Source organism: Tasmannia lanceolata, unplaced genomic scaffold (assembly GCF_043159265.1).
Source record: "Tasmannia lanceolata isolate RefF3 unplaced genomic scaffold, GAP_Taslan_0.1 ptg000006l, whole genome shotgun sequence".
Lineage (NCBI taxonomy): Eukaryota > Viridiplantae > Streptophyta > Magnoliopsida > Canellales > Winteraceae > Tasmannia > Tasmannia lanceolata.
The window spans coordinates 27,546,925-27,563,214 of NW_027518683.1; the positions used below are offsets into that span (position 1 = coordinate 27,546,925).

At 36.9% G+C, this 16,290-nt stretch overlaps 2 long non-coding RNA genes across 2 annotated transcripts in view; both read left to right on the forward strand.

The window, feature by feature from the left end:
* LOC143880192 (uncharacterized) overlaps nt 1–9,221 on the forward strand; it is a 50,427-nt gene extending 41,206 nt beyond the window's left edge. Inside the window, exon 2 of the long non-coding RNA XR_013251543.1 lies at nt 9,000–9,221. This is a non-coding gene — a long non-coding RNA (uncharacterized LOC143880192). The remainder of the gene's footprint in view (nt 1–8,999) is intronic.
* Nucleotides 9,222–9,929: 708 nt separating this feature from the next.
* Nucleotides 9,930–11,904, forward strand: LOC143880193 (uncharacterized). The gene is made up of 3 exons (XR_013251544.1): nt 9,930–10,119; nt 11,156–11,307; nt 11,393–11,904. It is a non-coding gene; the product is annotated as an uncharacterized LOC143880193 (long non-coding RNA).
* The last annotated feature ends 4,386 nt before the right edge of the window (nt 11,905–16,290 follow it).

Here is a 16,290-nt window from a genome sequence, read left to right on the forward strand (position 1 = left end):
TGATTTTATATGATGATATAACACTAATTTCACTGTAGCTTGGCGTTTGTATACATCCAGTTAGCTTCATTCTTTGCAGAATGGTTGAGATTTTTGAGTTTTTAATTAAAGTATTCTGTTAAAAGTGGTTCAGTCTATTGTTTGAAACTTATGAAAATTATACAAATAACAAGTCCTCATCTTTGATAATGAAAACAAATTTCTTTTGATTAGAAAGTTAATATGGATATGGTTAGGCATAATTATTTGTCTAATTTTGAACTGTCATTTATAAACTTACACATGAAATAATATTAGTTTACCTTCATGTTCTTCTTGCTGAATATGTAGAATTATTTTGTTAGGAATATAACATGGGAATTATATACATGAAATTGCTGCCACTTCATTGGATTCTTATATCTTTTGATGTTTAATCATATGCGCTTATGGAGCATCTGTTAAAATTTGACCTCTAAAAGAGCATAACTTGAACTAAGATTACTGTTGCATTTTTTTTATATCTATTTGAGGTCTCTTTGAATCAAGTTCCTGCCGCTTTTATTTTGCTTCCTATGAAAGGTCTCTCAAGTACTGTTGTTTGCTTCTTCTTTTTCTTTGATCTTATGAGTGTTTGTATATATATTTGAATGATAAGCTAAGGGTTGGAGGTTTTTAAGATGAATTTAGGGGCTGAAGTTGATTTTGGTCAATGATCCTTGATAGGGAATTTGTATTTCATACTTTATCATTATTATGTGGTTATCAATTTGTGAATTTTATAGTTTGTTTCGGAAAAGATGTGGAAGCAAATTGAGAGTTTCTTTTGAGGAATAAGGTAATATTCGAATGGATCATGAGGATGTTATTATCGAGATAATTCTTCTATTTATATGACTTGTAGGAAGGGAGTACTTATTTCATTTTGTATCCTCATGGTTGCAGAAATGATTTTTACCATTTAATACCTATTTCATTTCTTTAAGAGATTATTGAGTGCCCTGTTAAAAAAATATAGGTTAGTTTGGTTAAATTAGGAACATCTTGCTTGTGGATATTGTTCCATGAAATATCTATCTAAACTTTTTCTAGATGTAACCTGTACATGCTTGCCATGATAGAGTGAGGTTTGTGATTTGCTTTTGTTTCCTATTTGAAGGCCATGTTTTCATTGAATTTATCAAAGTAGAGCATTATGAATACCTATTAACAGAATTTGTATGAATGCATGCCTCTAATTGTCCTTACTTGAAATTCATTTTCTTGTTATTTAGGGGGCTACTCATGTTAAAAATTTAATTGCTCTGCAATCCAATTAATTTAGATAAGTATAGTGCTATTGTTGCAATATAGTGGACATGTTGGTGCTGCTGTTGAAGTACAAGGGCCTATAAATTCGATATTTGTCTCACAATGTAGTGATAAACCATTCTCAAGTTCAGTTCCTGTTTTTGTGCATTTTATGAATTGGGATAGCATTTTGGTCATTAGTGTTTGCACTGTCAGGCTTAGTTGTTCATGGACAAGCCGTTTGCTTTAATTGCCATAACTACTATAAACTAGAATTTTCTTGTTAAAATAATAGCTATAAAGATAAAGAGGAGGGAGAAGAGGGAGAAAATACAGTTATGCCCCCTGTTATAGCACAATTCAGCACAATACATGTGCAGTCCAATGTCTGGGTAGTTTAAAGATTGTATAAGTCCATTGTTATCATGCTTCAATATTTATTCAGTAGCAATAACATGTTGGTAAAATGAAGATAGTAGTAACTTGTTGATAAAATGAAAGTAGCAATAATCCGTAATGATTATCTAAATGCTAAAAAAAATATGATACCTGCGAGCATTGATATCACTTGTGGCATGTTTTGTTAGTTACAGTTATTCGGCTTATCCCATTTGACTTCTATTTTCTCTTTAGAGCATTCTCATAATCTGTTATATTCTTAAGCTCAACCATGTTATGCTTCATGCACAAGGCTACCATATCTAGTCATGTACGGCTGATTAATGATTCAATGATTTGATCATTCATTCTTTTATTTTTAGTTCCATCACTATCATCCATTATGTTGGTATACCCACCCAATTTGGCTCCCCATCTTTGGCATAAAGCTATTGTTCCTTTACAGGACCCACGTCACTTCCCAACACATGGGCAGATGCTTTATATTAATTTGATCAACTTGGCTAAATGATTTTACACCTTGTGATACTGTTCGAATCTATTGGATAACTCTTTTAAATAGACAAGCTGGATTGGTATAATTAATAAAACATGGTTATGATGACATCATTATTTTTATTTTTATTTTTTTTTAAAAAGTCCAAGTATTTGAAAAGATAGTATGTCTGTGATGCACATTTATGAGGTTCCTACATTAGTTCATGAAAGTCATGTGTATGAAAGAAAAGGGGCATTTTGGTTTTGATATGAGATATGATATTTCCACCCTTTTCTATCTTCTGTTTTTCATAAATTATTACATATTTCAGAATTTAAATATTTGGATAGTTCCTATATCTATAGTTTGCTTTCTTTGTGTTGGCCTTAAGGAAGTCATTGGTAACTATATTTAATGGATAAGCATGTAGAACTAAGTCTCAATAGTTTTTCCCTTATTCTTTTAGAAGGCTTTCCTAGTTCTTTAGACGTAAATCCCTAGATCTTAGTGGCCCTCTTCATCGTATTGGCGATAAAGGCGTTAGCCCAAGCCCATCCTTAGGGGATTAACTAAGTCCAAATAGCGCTTTCCCCTCTCATTTAGACGACTATCTAAGTCTTTTAGGCATGTATCTTGGATATTTTGATTCTCCTTTCCATTGCAAGGGTGATGAAAGAGTCATTTTGAGCCCACCCCTTTGAGGAGACAGGCTATGTCTCATGTAGGAAAATTCAAACCCTTTGGAGACAGGCTTTGTCTCATTAGCCTTAATTATCCTTTGGTTTTAGGAGACATGTCATGTCTCATTAGAGGCCATCTCTGAATCTTGGAGACTGACCTAGTCTTTCTATCACCCTTTATCTCATTTTCTTCTAGAAGATATGCTTTATCTTATTAGTATTAGCTTTTCCCCATAGGAGACAGACTTGGTCTCATTTGCCCCAGTTATCCTTCTCTTCTAGGAGACATGCCTTGTCTCATTAGTGCTATCCACTGGTCGAGGAGTCAGTTTGTTCTCTAGATAGGAGTATGTCCTTAGTTAGAGAGTCAGTCCTTCAGTTTCAGGAGTCAGTCCTATCATCATAGGGGTCTAGGATTCTGTCTATCCTCTCATCAAGTCAAGCGATTTTTATCCACTCCTGCAAGGTATAGGATGCTGTCCAACCCTTGCAGAGCCGTGATTCTGTCCAATTCCCCCGCAAAGCATAGGATGCTGTCCAACCTTTGCGGGATATCAAGAGTCTGTCTTACCCTTATGATGATATGAGTCCGTCTTCTTGAGTTAAAAAGAACAAAAACACTTGAAAAACATCTGAAAAAATCAAAAATCTCAAAAGTCTTGAGTCTTAGAGTAGTTAGGACATTCTGTTCTGAACTACATTGGCTTGATCCCTTTCCACAGGGTACGTAGTGCAGCTTGGGATCTATATCCCAAGTCCAGCCAAACCTTTAAAAAAATAAGCATTTCAAACCTTCCAAAAATACAAAGCTTCTTCAAAACCTTTTCAAAAAGATCTTCCCCTAAAGTTAGGAATTTGTCCTAGATATTTGGGGTGTTTTAGAGTTAGGAGGCAGTCCTAATTTGTATTGATATGGTGTGTCCTGTCGTGTGAGTGTCCCTAAAGTTAGGAGGCCTCGAGTTGATGGGTTAGACATTTAGTCGAACTGATGGCTAGACTAGGAAGTATATAGTCAGCCCATGGTTTTCATTAGGATGCACAGCCTAGATACACATAGGATATAGAGCCCACCTGCATTAGCTTAAGGCTAATCAACTTGCATTAGTTAAGGCATATAGAGAGTCCTAAAAATTACAATTCACTTGAATTTAAGCAATCGCACAAAAAGCTTTAAAATCAGTCGAGTCTAGTGGATCGAGTCTAGGATAGCGGTTTTAGATGGTTAGGCATCATAGTTTAGAATAGGTCATCGAACTACGTTGATTCTGATTCTTCCCGGGGCCGAGATACGTAGAGCAGCCAGGGTGGATGGCCATTCTGGTCCGAGTCAAGTATTGCATTAGAGTTTTAGGATTTGTCTTGTCGAGTCGTGTATAGAGTTGAATTGTGTTGTGTGTTTTGTTGTGTTTTCTTACTTTTATGTACAGACCTTATACCTTTAGCTGTAGCATGCATGTGTTGGTATACCAGAATTTAGACACCAATTAGGTATGACACTCATAACCTAGCTATTCCTAGGTGACACTTCTCTCATTTATTTTGTGTATGCTTATTATTCATCTCCGAAACATGCATGATTAGGTAGACGTCTTCTCAGAGATATATGTTCCCATTTCACATGACTTTCGCCCAAAACTCTTCAAAATCAATAAATAAATGGCATAAGAGACTAGGTGTTTGCACTTGGGCAGATGAGGTGCTCTTCGGACCTTCCAAATTCGTAACCAGGCACGAACCTTCTTTTTATATCTCTGGTTATCCGTTGCAACAGAGCATAGTATGGGATCCAGGGCCTACTTCCTTGGATGGCGACTCTTCTTTGTTTAAGGTACGCCTCGAATCTGGGCTAGTCCCCGAATCGAGAGGTATCTCCCTTTGTATCGCCACTCATGCTGTGAGGGGCACTTCTTTTGAGAGTTCCTTGGTAGAGCTCTCCATTCACGTGGATGATCTGTAGAGAGAGACTTCTTCGTGGGGGCTCGTCTCCCGCCTCTCTCGGATCGGGGTCCACAGCTGTGTAGACAGGCTTTGGGTTCGCTAAAAAGGGCATTTGCTATGTTTAAACAGGCTTATAGTGGCGGTGGTTTTCGTCCCTTATCGATACATTCGATCATCCATATCTCTTCCGATTAGACTCCAATTCGCACTAGGGCAGGTTCATTGGATTCCTTATGTTCAGGGCTTTCCAATGAGCTAGAAATTTGGTGCTTTCGAGAGACAGGTGTCCTTTGGGCCCTAAAAGAGAGTTTCGGGCCCTAGGTTCACCTACAGATTGGAAATACCGTGTGCGGACGGACTTACCGGTTTATGCTGTAAAAGGCGGGTGCTGCGTAGACATGCTTTTGGTTTGCCGAAAAAGACGGGTGTTGTGTTAAAACAGGCCTTTGGCAGTCTAAAATGGCCTTCAGAAATCGTTCGGTACCCTAAAGAGAGATTTGAGAAAAACACAACCGGTGCTCTGGAACTCGTCATAAGGTTCTTCCTCGCGTCACCTATCATTAATATTTCCTTGACAAAATTGGGTGTCTACATAAGGCTAGGTTGGGAAGGTTCTATTGTGATTTTGACTCTGTCAAAATTGATTTCCCGGAGTTCCATGTTCATTTTAAACCCGAAGAGTTTCTTGAATGGCTTAGTGACATTGCGAAGTTCTTTGATTACAAGGAGACACCCGAAAGCCAACGTGTGAAGCTTGTGGCTACAAGGCTTCGTGGCTATGCTTCAACATGGTGGTATAAAGTTGAAGAGATGAGAATCCACAAAGGAAAGCATAAGATTTCTTCTTGGGAGAAGATGAAGTCAAGGCTTAAGAAAAAAAATTTCCCATTGGATTTTTCCCAAATTATCTTTTCTCAATTCAACAACCTATGCCAATGATCCAAGAGTGTTTTGGACTACACCGAAGAGTTCTACAAACTCATGTCTCATAATGATATTCAAGAGGGTGAAGATCAACTTATGGCAAGGTATGTTAATGGTTTGAAGTTTCTTATTCGTGATGAGGTCGAAATGCATCGATCATTGAGGGTCAATGATGCATATCAACTAGCCTTGAAGGTGGAGGCTAAACTTGCTCGTCGAGGTATCAAGAAGTTTGTTAATGTTCGTAGCCTCTATCCTTTTTGCGAAGGTGAATCTTCACATGGTGGAAGTGCAAAGTCAAGGCCCCAACATTTCAACAAAAATTCTACAAAATCAGCTCCTACACATTAAGTTGGAAATCAGCCCAATCGTCCCAATAATCTACTTGTTTCAAGTGTAGTCAAGTTGGCCATCGTTACAAAGATTGTCTAAAGAGGCAAGTGGTAGCCTTAGGTGATGAAGAAAATGATAAGGATTTTGTTGATGGTTCAAATCAGCCCATATATGATGAAGAAGATGACATACAACATAAAGAAAATATTGTTTCGAATAAAATGGCAAGCAAGCGCAAGCTCCAAACCGAGCCTCATCTAAAGCCCCATCGGATTGAATGGTTCAAGGAGAGTAACTTTTTTCTTTCAAAGAACGAATTTGATCAAGAGACCAAGGAGAATGGTACATCCGATGCTCTACTTGTTATTAAAGCTATGAGGAGCACAAGGAACTTCAATGGCAACTTCATGAATCCATCACCAAAGAAATTGGATTTGATTGCATATTTGGTGAACCGATGGGTATTGAAGAGATGGGTGAATGGAAAAGAATTACATCAATTATTTCGTCCAATTACATTGATCTATTTTTATTCGATCCTACATTAAAGCCCACCATGGATATTTACAAACATGGTCAAAATCTACAAACCTTATTAGTTCGTCATAGAGATTATGAAGCGGGATTTGATCTTCGGAAGTTTCAATTGATGAACATTCTTCAATACTTCAAAACTTGAAGGCGGGTTTTCTTGAACAAATGAGGTTTGGCAAATTTCAAGATCGTGCGAATCTCCCTTTTCGAGTGGTTGAGAAAATTGGGGATAATGCATACAAGATTAAGATCCCCCAAATATCAATACTCACCCAACTTTCAATGTTAAAGACTTGACAACTTATCATGGAGAGCTTAATGAGAACTTGTGGGCGAGTTCTTTCTCACTCGGAGATGATGATGCAGTGCCAACATGGCAGCAAGTCATGCCTAGGTGGTTTTGGTAGAGTTCTAAGGTGCATTCCCGCAGTAATGTTTCTGGACCGTTTTGAACCTAACTTTTGGGCTTTTAAATGGAAGAATCATGGAAAGTGGTAAACTACATTTTAGGTCTTTTTGAGATATTTTCAACAAGTACTTCTGCTCAAAAATTGGACAAGTAGTTAAAAAGTTATGGTAGTTCTAGTAGACTGTGTCAGTGGGTTCCCAAAACAGTCAAAGATAGTGCGTTCCAATGCAATTAATGTTATGTAAGTCCCTAAGTTAGCTAGTGGAGAAGGTTGAACGAATTTTATATTGTTTTCTTTTATTTAAAGGGTTAGAAACCATCTTTAGAGGGGATTTTGGATTTAGATTAACTTATGTAATTGATGTTATATCAATTGGGTTGAGCTTTGCTCCCATTTTCTTCTCCTCCTCTTGGATGTGTTCTTGTGTTCTTATTTCTCTTCTTCTTGCCTCTTAAGAACCCACATCAAATCATCATTTTTATTGAACATCAATAGAGTGCCCATACACAGCAAGATCAGATTATGGAAGCTTGCTAATGGCCTTGAATCCCTTTTGTCAATCGAAACTATTAACTCAAAGTTTTTAGAGCTGCCTTAAGCTGTGACTAAATGATTGTTGCTGGCTTCTTCTCCTTATGAAATGCAATTTTCTATCTTTGTTCCTTTTCACACATGAAAATAACATAGTAGAAAAGTGAAACTTTCTACAAAATTCTTCTCGTTTTCAAATTCCTGTTGATGATAAAATCTTTGTGAATCAATGGGCACATCATAGAATGTGGTATGCTTGTGAGTGTGACATAGTTGGTTTATACTAATTTTGTTCAAAATAATTTAATTGCAGTCATAAAAGAAAGTTACACCATTGAAGGGAGTAGTTTGTATTATAACTATGGCGAATGGAATGGTTTAAAAGTTGTTCCTATTATTTCGATTATTGTAAATTGAGAAATTATATGATGCCCGACTGTGAATATAAAGGGCAGAGAGAGACAAAAACTCTCTCCCTTGATTTTAAATCCAAGAGAAAGCCCCGTTTTGACTTTTCCTTGGTTTAAAAACCAAGGCAGCAGGTTTTGTCTCCTTCCGCCCTTTACATTCTCACTGTCGGCCATCATATGATTTCTCTTGTAAATTTATATATTTATTTTAAGTAAAAAGTGCATTACTTATTGTCAAATTTTACGGTGTATGTTTTTTTTTAAATATTTTTACTTTTACTGACGGTCATAACCATAGGTAAAGATAAATAATTGTACAAGTATTTATGACCGCGAATAATAAGTCTTTTAAAGGGAAAATTTTTTTGTCAGAAAATATATCCACTGATAAAGGATTTACCGACATTACATAAAGCGATTATTTTGACTTCATGTAATTCGCTACTCTAACCTCTATCAGCATATAGTGAAAGAGAAACTTGAAGCAGCAGAAACTCAAACTAAGATAGTTGAAAAACATTGATCAAATCAGCAATTTGAGATTGAATACATGGTGTATTTATAATTTCCACCATTTTTACAGAGCTATGTTTCCGTTAAGAGGGACACTGAAGCTATCTCCACAAATCAACAGTCCCTATATAGTAATAAAGATCTGATACCTACCAAAAAATTTAGAATATATGATTACGTTTTATTTGGTCGAAGATATATTTACTATTCTACATGTCACCCTAGAAGTTGGGATAATATGTCGTTGTTCCATTGGATTTTCCAAATATGTTTGAGACTGAAGTGGTTTTGATCAATCTCTTAGCCTTCCTAGAGAAACATATCGTAAAGAGGAATCCATTTATATGGAGAGGAACTTCATTCCTCATCCGTTGAATATTGCATTTTTTTTTCTTCTTAAGTGAAGAAATTTAAAAGGTACAAAACAAGTAGATCTTATGCACGATAATATTTCTGGTTTCATCCAAGAATACCGTGAGAGTTTTTATTTTTTTGCCATATTTGAATTTGTCTTTCAATTCTTAGAGGGCAATTATAAAAAGAGGGGTTCTTTTGAAATGCAAATTTTTTTGTTTTGTAGGTAAGCTGGGGTCGAACCTACGACTTCAAGGTTGAGATACAAAGCCTCAACAACTAAGCTACATGCCTAGCCCCAAGAAATGCAATTTCTCCATAAAAAAAATGCAATTGTAACTTCGATCCTATGAAACAATATGCTCTCTAGGTGGATCCTAGAACTATAATTACAATCATGTCCTTTCCAAGACCTTAGTGAAAGATAAAAGTCATTGATCAGAGAGAAGTCATCCTGGCAATTAGCACAATTGCATGCCTAATTTTACTTACCACCATGTATTGCCTAAGTCAAGATGGAAAGCAGCTTCTACTTCATCCTACTGTGTGTGTGTGGAGAGAGAGAGAGAGAGAGAGAGAGAGAGAGAGAGAGAGAGAGAGAGAGAGAGAGAGCGAATGGTTGGTGAGCAGTTGCCCAGATAGCTTTTCTGAGCAGGAGCTCACATGTGGCCTCACATTTTTTAGGGGGATCCAAAGCATTCATTTGGAAGGCCCTTCCATGGATAGGGTGTGTACCAAAAATCAGCCCTATAGGTTCATCCTGACCCAATCAAAGGTGGAGGGGGAAATGGACAGACACCGTTTCTACCCAATTTTTCCCTCCACAAATGGCAGGGTCATGATGATCCTATAGGGCTGATTTTTGGTACACTCTCTATCCATGGAGGGGCCTTCCAAATGACTACTTTGGATCCCCCAAAAAATGTGGGGCCACAGGTGTTTGTGAGCTCCTGCTCAGATAAGCTTATCTGAGCTGCTGCTCACAAACCATTTCCTCTCTCTCTCTCCCTCTCTCTCTCTCTCTCTCTCTCTCTCTCTCTCTCTATATATATATATATATATATATATATATATATAAGGAAACGGTTCCTACACATATGTGTAGAGAGTTCTCTACACACTAGTGACTTGTGTTGCGCCTTTCAACAACAGCCCTTGGATTAAAACCATCTGAAACGTACATTTATAAGAAAAACAAAAGCAAAAAATAACTAGGTTTCTTCTCTTAGAACGAAACAGAGACATGTGCAGGGGTTCTCTCCTCTACGAAGACAAACCCTCGTTCTCTTCGTCTCCTCACTGAAACCGTCGCCCTCATCTCCTCAGGTGAGGATCTCCTTCCCCAGGTAAGTCCTTCTCCATCCCTTTCTTTCTTTTTCCATTTTTTTATGCTAAAAGAGGAAGAAACGGGCCTAACAAAACCTGGTTTTGAGGACATGTTTTAAGCCTAAAAAAATCTGGTTTTTAAGCATGCAAAAAACCAAGTTTCCTTGTTTTCCCTTGTCTCGGATTTGGATTTTCATATTTTTCATTTGCACACTTAAAACCTGGTTTTTTGGGTACCTAAGCAAAGCCCCAAATTGAGAAGTATATAGACTGGAAACCTTCATTAAACAGTGAAGAGATAGCTCCTAAGGGTAAATCAGAACTAAACTATCATAAATTGATATGAGCCAAGGTAAATGGCTCAAAGTTCCTAGTTGTTTGGCTGGGTTAAAAGAATTCTGGCCACGATTCTACCTTGTTAAACAACATTAACGAGAGTGGGTGGTTTTTAATTGGTTCAAAAATCTTATAATGAAGTTTGGCTGCTGTCATTAATCAAGAAATTGAAAGGGCTTTCACTTGGATCGGTTGTGTTTCTCCTCATGATGATGCATTGTTCAAAAATGGTGATACAATGCAAAAATGGCTTTGTCTCTCTTCATGTGTCTCTCCTCATGATGATGCATACATGTCTTCTCATTTGCTATTGTTTCTTTCATACATATGTTCTGAATTTTTGGTGAACATCATTCAATGGATGTTCTGTTCATGTTGTTTATTTTTTGTGGGTTTCAAAGGGGATTTTTTGTGAACATCATTTTATGAATTTTCTGTGACATTTGAAGTGGAAATATGGGATATGTTCTGATTATGATTCCATGACCGCAATGAAACCTTATTTACATCCAAATCATTGTGATTTTATTGATATTGTTATTCATTTCTTAATAGCTGAGAGGTTTAAGGATGCCTAACCAATTCTTCTTCATTCATGAGGTTTGGCATGATCTAAAGTTATCGATGTTTAATACGTCATCCTTGATTCCCTAAATTTTTATTTATATATACGTAACCAATTCTTTTACTTATGATGAAATCCGTGATTTTTTTGTGCAGATAGTTAAGATTAATCAATGGCGTCGTCTACCGAGAGTGATGGTAGTTCAACTGTGGTGAATTGTGAGTGTCAAACGAAAGCTTGTATCAGAATAACTAAGTCAGATAAGAATGGAAAACGAGGACGGCCCTACTACACATGTGGATTCGTTGTAAGTAAAAATTCAATACGTTTCAATACGTGTGATTTTATTTCTTGACCAAATTTCAAATTCCTAAAGCTCATACAACACACAGGAACTTGGCATCAAGAAGTGTGAGTATTTCCGTTGGTGTCAAAATGATGTTGACGACAACGAATTTCGTTTGAGGAGGGACAACATGATTGCAAATCAACGTCTGTAAAGGTTGGAGAGCGAGGTTGCCGAATTGAAGGTGTTGGTGCAACAGGGACGTGAAGCCGTTAAAGTGGTCGAAAGGTCGGAGAGCGAGGTTGCCGAATTGAAGGTGTTGGTGCAACAGGGACATGAAGCCATTAAAGTGGTCGAAAGGTTGGATAACGGGGTTGCTGAATTGAAGGTGTTGGTGCAACAGGGACGTGAAGCCATTAAAGTGGTCGAGAATGAAACTGGGTGGATTAAAGTTATGGGTGTTGTGGTTTTTGTCCTTGTTGTTGTTTTTTTTTATGAATGTAGCACTAAGTGAGGTAGGAAGAATGAAAGAGTCTCAATCATAATCATCTCTTGTAATGCTTTGCTTGTAGAGTTGTAAGCTTCATATGCTTTCACCATGGTTGCACTTGTAAATGCTTTAACCACAGTCCAATGCTTTGAGTCCTCAGTTTACATTCTCAGCTGTCTAAGTTGTTCACTTGGTTAGACTTGTTTTGAATCCTCAGTTGTCTAAAATCATGCTCATAATGCAATCTTTAATACTGTATTGTTTGTTGCTGATCTTGGCTGTCAAAAACTCCATATAAGCAATTGTATTGCATGATTTGCTGTGATTCTTGGGCCATAGAAGATCCAAAGCAAGGACTATCAACTAAACAATTCAGATCAATAAGAGGTGGTTTCCTTCCACATTAGGCACCAAGCCATCTCAAAAATAAGAGATGGGTTCCAAAGCAAGGACAACAACTCGAAAATCCCTCTCCAGGTTGCCATCTAAAAAACCATTAAGAACCAAGCCAGAGGCAAAATCTACCACCCCAAAGTGAAAGATCAAAAACCCAGAACACAAAATCAAGAAAGGATTGAATGAAGAAACTGAATCGAACCACTTGGAAATTTTTGATAATGAAAAGGCACCCTATTTACATTCCACCCTGTTTACATATTCTTAGATATTCTTAGAAAAGGCACCCACTTGGAAATTTTTGACAATGAAAAGGCACCCTGTTTACATGAAAAGTATTCCATGAAATATAGTGCGGACAGTTGTGAGAGATGGGCACAAAAAAAATCATTAGAATCTACGGGGAATGAAAATACCACCTCTTAGTTTCACCCCGGTGTCATTTCCGCATCTTGATTCAGTTCATTATTCTGAACCAAATGTCAGAAATTGGGCAAAATCGAAGTAGGATACCAATCCCAGCCCTTAATTCTGTCAATGAAAACACATTCGCAGATATATTTTATATGGGTTAGATATAGGTCATCAAATTTTATCTCACCCATATGAAATTTTCCCGAGAATTTTTTTATTTCCACAATTTAAAGGCAAATGAAAAATTGGGCGATGATATTTTCAACAGCCTGTTTACATTCCACTCTAAATATGAAAATTTTTGACAATATTCTTAGATTGGCACCCTGTTTACATTCTCCACATGTTTACATTCACATCTAAAATGCACCCTGTTTACATTCCAAAAGGCACCCTGTTTATATTTACCAAATGTTTACATTGAAAATCCCAAAAATTGGGTACAATTGCATACATAATTAAAAACAAAAAAACAACCACTGTAGTTGCCAGTTGTTTGGATTAACTTCCCAATTGTAGGTTCCAAGCACCAGTTGAACCGTTGTAGGTTCCAAACAGCAGGTGAACAAAAATGTGAATATTATTTCCAATTGTTGAAGTGGAAGTATAGCAAAAATGTGTTCTTACTAATTGTCCTTTTCTCCTTGAACAAAAAATGTTGTAGGTTCCAAACAGCAGGTGAACAAAAAAAATCATCTGCACCAAAGCTTCGGTGACCAATTTCCGACCTCTTCTACTGACCTGCATCAAATGAATGATTAAAATTCATTAGCGGTACACAAAAATCTATTAGAAGTGAAACAAGATATGGCACACAGATAAAAAATGATGGCCAATCATTTTGCACGAGTTTTAACTAAAAAGAATAGAGGCATTATGATTGTTTCAGTAAATCTATTAGAAGTAGATTTGATTGTAAACACTTACTTAGTGCAATCCAACGGTGGTCCTCCTCCTCGCCAACTCTAACCTCTTCCTATACAACCTTCGTTGTAGTCATCTATATGAGATACATATTATAAACCTTCCAATTTGGAAAAAATTATTAGAAACACATTGAGATTTAAAAACATACCACTTCCTCGGGTATGTTTTTGCACGTGGTAGCATAATGGCATTTATCTCCACATTTTTTACACGTCCTTTGCTGCTTGGGTTGAGATTGAGAGGCCTCCACTGGAGATTTAAACCTTGTAGCATTTTTTGGCCGACCCTTAGTTCTTACAACTTGAGGGTCGTGAATACGTATCTCGAGAGGATAGTTGGATTGTACTTGACTGCCACTGCTTTCCAAGACACTCTCCTTGTATTTCTTTGCTTGTTCGCATTCCGCCACCCACACATTTAAGTCTTCTTCCATCTTCTTCAAAATACTCTTCTTTCTAGGGTGTTCATCTAGTACTTTATGAACACTTGATGTAATGCACCATCTCTCAAATGAAGTTACTTCGTCACTATCTCCTATGCTTGTAGATGCCAAACTATTCACTTGATATCTCGCCCCAATTGTGGCCCCACATTTTTGGGTGGTTCAAAGCATTCATTTGGAAGGCCCTTCCATGGATAGGGTGAGTACTAAAAATCAGCCCTATAGGATCATCCTGACCCTGCCATTTGTGGAGGGAAAAAATAGGCAGAAACGGTGTCTGTCCATTTTCCCCTCCACCTTTGATTGTGTGAGGATGATCCTATAGGGCTGATTTTTGGTACACACCCTATCCATGGAAGGGCCTTCCAAATGAATGCTTTGGATCCCCCAAAAAATGTGAGGCCACAGGTGTTTGTGAGCTCCTGCTCAGATAAGCTTATCTGAGCAGCTGCTCACAAACCATTTCCTCATATATATATATATATATATATATATATATATATATATATATATATATATATATATATATATATATATATATATACACACACACACTCACACTGGTAAAAAACCCCGTACAATGCACGGGCTGACAAAAAACTGTACGGACCACATCATCGATTGATCCAAACCGTCCATGTGATGGAACACAACATAAATAGGTTGTGCCCCAAAAATCATTTCCATATGCTGATCCTAGCCCTCCAATCTATAGAGATTTCCATAATATGTTGTTCCTCTTAAATCGGATGGTTAAGATCACCCTATAGATTTTTTATTAAAAAAGCATAATGGAGGGGGGTAAGATTGAAATTATGTGGCTTTATAGGTTGATCCAAACTGTCCATGTGATGGAACACAACATCAATTGGTTGTGCCGGTAAAATCATTTCCATAGGTTGATCCTAGCCCTCCAATCGATATAGGCTGATCCTAGCCCTCCAATCGATAGAGGTTTCCATAATTGTTGTTCCTCTTAAGGTGTCCGGAATCCGTCAATATTTTGCAAGTGTCCTACATGAGTAATATAAAGTAGGTCTTTCATCATTGTCATATGTCTTTACCTCTTCTCGGTACTTTTTTCCGTAATTGTCATAGACAGGTACCATTGTCAGTAAATTTCTTATGTAGATTACGATTTTACCCTCACATAGATAGTATGTACATATATGTGAGGAGGGCAAAAAACGGTAAAAATCATCCCCATTGACGTGTTAAATGAACAATAATTCTCCCTTTTCTCTTTTGGTATATATATATATATATATATAGAGAGAGAGAGAGAGAGAGAGAGAGAGAGAAGTGCATCTACACGTTCGTGTAGGTAACTTATCTACTCTGTTGGCTCAAAATATAGTGGCGGCCCATATTGTTTGGATGATCTAAAGCATTCACTTGATAGGTCCTCACATAGATAGGGTGTGCCCAAAATATCATCTCCATAGGATCGTCCCAACCCTTCAATTTGTGGAGGTTAAAATGGACGGGTATAAACCTTCACAAATCTATCTATTTTTTACCTCCATAGTTCGAAGGGTTAAGATGATCCTAAGGAGGTTATTTTTTTGGCACACCCTATCTATGTGAGGGCCTATCAAATGAATGCTTTGGATCATCCAAACAATGTGGGCCCCCTGTGTTTCTTGCCGACGAAGTAGATAAGTAATCTACATGATCGTTTAGATACTCTCTCTCTCTCTCTATATATATATATATATTACTCTCTCTCTCTCTCTATATATATATATATATATATATAGAGAGAGAGAGAGAGAGAGAGAGAGCTTGTTAAAAACCATTGATGATTTCTCTTTAACTAATTTGAACTTTGATGGAAGTTATGGTTCCGTGGATGAACGATAATATCATTTCAAAAGCACAATGGTTCTTCTACTTAACCTTCAATGAAGTACTTTCAAGAAATTCATGGCTGAATCAGAAGTCTTGAGGAATGTAATACACTGGAATCTTGTTAATATCTTAACTTCATGTGTCCGATTGTGGATGATGTGGTTGATTATTATTTTTGTATAGCTTCCATATGATGGTAGAAGCTTATTTTTATATTGGTAATCACAAATGAAACAACATTCTACGAATCCATTAATACATAATTTTAAAACACAGAAAAAATTCATGAAGCTAACATGATGCAAATTCTATGGGTTAATTCCACTAAATGATATAAATGAAAGATAAGCAATACTGATTTTGACATGACTATTAAACAAATTTCGTAAGAGTAGACTTTTTCTTCGCCTGGAATCACAAACCAGTCTCCCTTTTTTTTCCGTAGCATCTAAAATTTTTCTTTATTTGTCATTTAGGCTTGTTA